The sequence below is a fragment of the Mus caroli genome, chromosome 12 (assembly GCF_900094665.2).
Source record: "Mus caroli chromosome 12, CAROLI_EIJ_v1.1, whole genome shotgun sequence".
Lineage (NCBI taxonomy): Eukaryota > Metazoa > Chordata > Mammalia > Rodentia > Muridae > Mus > Mus caroli.
The window spans coordinates 32,325,764-32,330,527 of NC_034581.1; positions in this window are offsets into that span (position 1 = coordinate 32,325,764).

Here is a 4,764-nt window from a genome sequence, read left to right on the forward strand (position 1 = left end):
CTCTGTGGTCCTCACTCTCACCTGTGCAGACTAAGTTCGGCGGAGTCCTGGAGCCAAGATGGCGCTCCCTGCAGGGTGGACCTCTGTCCTCCTGTTTGACTGTCTTGATGAAACAAAACTGGTTATCCAGTGAGTCTGATTAATTACTGTGGCAATGTAACTCTAAAGCAGAGATCTGATCTGCAGGCTAAAGGCAGAATACAGAGAGTGAGCAGTAAAGAAGACAGTGACCAGAACCAGAAACTGGTCTGGAGACTTAGGGACATGGCCTCCACAAGAGTTCTTAGAGAGATGAAAAAGAAAAACACCCTTAGTTTTGCCTTGGTCAGAGAACAATAATGCCACAGATGTTTGGGACTCTATTCTTTCTCTAGTTTTATTGATTATAATCCTAGTAACATTGCTCTTAGTCTTTGGACCTTGTGCACACAACTTTTGTCTAATTTTATCTACCCTAATTTACAGTTGATCTATTTATAGAAAGAATAATTCTTCTCAATGAGAAACCAGTGAGCACTCCTAGAGAATAATAAAGAAAAAACACTTTAGTAAAACTTGTATGGCTGTTTCTAATGCCCAAAAAAGAGCTGGATTCAAATAGCAGATTTTACTACCTTGGCTTATATAGTTCACAACTACTGCTGTCCTTAAATCCCTTTTAGGTCCTAGCCCAGGTTACACTTTAAACAACTGAAACAGGAGACTGCAAGTCTGCCAAATGGGAGATTTACACAGCTAGATAGAGCCAGAATACTTATTAAGTACATCATTGTTGTTCTTTTTATATAGTTTGTACCCAGGATCATCTTGCTTATTTGTCAGAATTATGCTTTTCCCAGGAAGTGAACTGGGGCTTTATGGAAGAACAGGACTGAACATTGGCTTTGATCCTGCGCTACTCCCTTGAGCTGCCCATTAGGGGCAGGTCTCTTGAGGATGGTCCTAATGGCTGATCAGTTCTGGTGAATAGACATTTACATCTTAATATCCTAAATTTTCCTTATCTCTAATAGACTTGGTTAACAGACTGCTTATTTTTGGTATATTTAGGGTAGGGAGACAAGTACTTTTAGCTAAATTCCACCTCATATGATTTAGTGTCTCCTAAGCAAATCCCTTAACAGTAATTTTATTACTTTGAGTTTTTCTAGGTCAGATTCACATGAAGATGGTCATTTTGGGATCTTCTTGATCTTTGTGATTCATAGAGGGATTCTAATCCAGTAGCATGACTGCTCTGGCAAGGGAGCACATCCAACGACCTAGGTCTGAGTGATCTGGCTGGAATGCAGACATGTCATACACTTTAATCCCTCTGGCTGGAATGCAGACATGCCCTTAGTATACATGTTATTTGAAAGTGACATTTAACTGAGGGGCAGGCAAAGTGACAAATCAGAGAAAGATTTGACAGAATAAGTCAGAGGTAGGATATGCCCAACTCTCTTGAGAACAGCATAGGAAAGAGCAGCTATTTAAGAGGCAGTTCTGTGAGAGAGAGTCAGTTATTTGGAGTCAGTACAGTGAGGGCAGTGCATTCGTGCCCTGGGCAGTGGAGCTGAGTTCATTCATGAGCTCACACAGTTCAGGGCAGGTCAGCAGAGGCCGTTGAAGCCAGAGAATAAAAAGAAGCAAGACGATTAGAACAAGTTGCCAGAGTTAGTTTGAGGCCAAGCAGAGCAATTCAGTGAGAAGCTGAGAGAAGCCAGATTGAATCAGTCAGCTTGAAGAAGAGTTTGAGCCAGAAAAGCTGAGCTGAACCAGCCAAAGTTCCAAAAGAGCTGAAAAGGATGGGCCTATTCAGCAGTAAGCCTCCAAGACTATAATTACATCTGAGGAGAGAAAAGTTATTTTTACAGTAACTGCCCTTGAAGGCTGAAAGTCAGCAAGAATAGAAATCCTAAACCTTTCTATGCCCCAGTTTTAGCCCATTAGCTAAATTATTTTGGGGAGTCTCATCTCTTGAGTCTCTTGAGCAGGGCATGTTAGTAAGGTGACTAGAAGAAAATTAATAGCCTTGGAAGCCACTGAGGACAGATCCTTCCCTCAAGGTGAGATGTGGAACTCACATCTTATTTAACACTAGAAAGCAAAACATCACACCTGTCCAACCTCAGGCCTCCTGGTCAAAAGGCTGAAACACATCTGGCTCTGGGTAGAGGCATGATACTCTGATTTTCCCTTATGGATTCTCTTATTGCATATTATTGTCTCTTTCCTGAAGACAGTGTTTCTCAACCTTCCTAATGCTGTAACACATTATAGCATGTACAGTTCCTCATGTTGTGGTGACCCCCCCAACCATAAAATTATTTCATTGCTACTTCATAACTGTGGGTTTGACACTGTTCTAAGTCATAATCTAAATATCTGCTATGCAGGATATCCGATATATGACCCCTGTAAGCAGTAAGTTGAGAACAGCTGTCTTAAGAGTAAATCCAGAGGCTAGAATGATGGCCCAGTGGCTAAGAGCACTTATTGCTCCTGCAAAGGACCCAGAATCAGTTCCAAGTACACACATGGTGCATATACATGAATGCAAACAAAACACTAGCAAACAGCAAATAAATAAGTCTTAAGAAAACAAAATAAAAAGTGAATCCTACTCTGCCTGTCTATCAGCCAGCCAACAGACCATCCCACAGGAAATATGAGTCACTGGAAGACACATTAAGGAGATGGGAGGAATAATTATCTCCTTAATTAGATAATGTATCTATTCTTTCAGATGCCCCTCCCTCGGTACAGCTGCTTAGAGACTCCACCATCTGGCACTGCTAAACCTGCCTGGTTAACTCAAAAACATTTAACTTTTCTTTTTTCTTTTTTCAGATACTAGTCAAAATCCTAAGCATACTTTCCTTGTCATTTTGAGCTCTCTCTCTCCAAACCTTCCCTCTCTTCCCACCATGAAGTTGTGTGCCGACCTCTATTGCTGGCCATGCTTGCTTTCTTGACCTCTAGTTCAAAGACATAATTTCCTCTTCCTTTTCTTCATCTTCCTTGTGATGGTTTGTATATGCTCGGACAAGCAAGAAGCGCTATTAGAAGGTGTGGCTCTGTTAGAGTAGGTGTGGCCTTGTGGAATAGGTGTGTCACTGTAGATGTGGGCTATAAGACCCTGCCTCAAAGGCAAAATTCTGCTAGTAGCCTTCAGATGAAGATGTAGAACTCTCAGCTCCTCCTGCACCATTCCTGCATAGATGCTGCCATGTATCCTGCTTTGATGATAATGGACTAAATCTCTGAATCTATAAGCCAGCTCTAATTAAATGTTATGAGAGTTGCCTAGGTCATGGTGTGTGCTCACAGCAGTAAAACCCTAACTAAGACATTCCTCCTTTCAGGAGGTCCTGAGATTTATAGGTTGCCTGCCCCACTGTATTTCTCCCAAACACTGATAATATTGTCCTCAAGATTCCTTCTGAATCTGTTTTAATACCCTTTGTTATCTAGACAAAAAGTCTACAAAAGAGAACCTCAATTTACTGGCCTGAAGTCAATCACTCATCACAGTGAATCTTGAGTCCTCTCTTCGATCCCCAGGTTCATGAACAGCTAGCTGCACGGTCTTGAGCAATTGTATCTGCCTACCACACAGCCACCTCTAAAGCTTTTCTATTACCACATTGCATAATTAATTAACATTCTTACTGGATCTTACTAGTTGAATTATTTATGTTCCAGAGGATACTGACAGAAATTTAAAACACCACTCCCAGTCATGTTTTAGCTCAAGGATATATGCCAGCTATCAAAGAGCAATCTACTTTCTGAATTTGAGGCCACCCTCGTCTACAGAATGAGTTCCATGACAAAAGAGCCCTGTCTTGAAAAACCAGGAAAGCAAGACAAAAACCAAAGAGCAATCCACTCTTCATCGCTGAGGAACCTCTTGGCTTTGTGCTATTGTTTTTGTTTTGTTTGAATAATTCAGTCATATAGATACCGATCTGTGAACTGGGCATATAAGTCACTGGTAAAGCACCTACAAAATCCTCAATCTGCTACCCAGCACAGTAAAACAAACAAAAAACTAATTCTTTATGACAGTCGGTGATCAAAAGTAGTGAGGCCATAGTATATAGAAGAGAAGAGTAAGACAGTCTATATCTTTGGGTTCAGCCTTTTGAACTAGTTAACAATGTCAATAGTTACCTAGGTTCTAGAATTCTTCAGGAAAACTCCTACAAACCTCAGAAAGAATCACTCTGCTTAAGCTTTTATAACTCTTATCCATCCATACATTTCATACTGTTGTGAAGTATCCACCAGAGAAGACCACTCAGACATGAGTTCAAACCAAGAATGACTTTATTAGCCAGCAACTGCACTGGCTGTTGCGACCTGAGTGCAGCTCTAAGCCTCTCTAAGGGTGAGCTTTTAAGCACAAAAACCAACTTCCTGGGTTGACAAACCTCAGTTAGCAAGAACAGATAGTCAGAAGTGGAACAACAGAAGCCAAAACTCAAGGTCAGTACATTTATGGACTTTCCCAGAGCTATGGACTTTGATGCATTAGGCCTTTGTTCTCATTTTAGCAAGCATTGCTGTCTATGTGCTGGATTCCAGGGCCTGCTGATCCTGACATCAAATGTGCTAAGGTCTGGAGGCCTGTTACAATATCATGGCATTTGCTTTGTTTTTTGGTTTGTTTCTGAGACTCACTATGTACACGATACAACAATCCCACTTCTGATATGAGGTCTAGGATTACAGATACGAGCCATTATGATTGTAACATCCATAATCATCTTACAA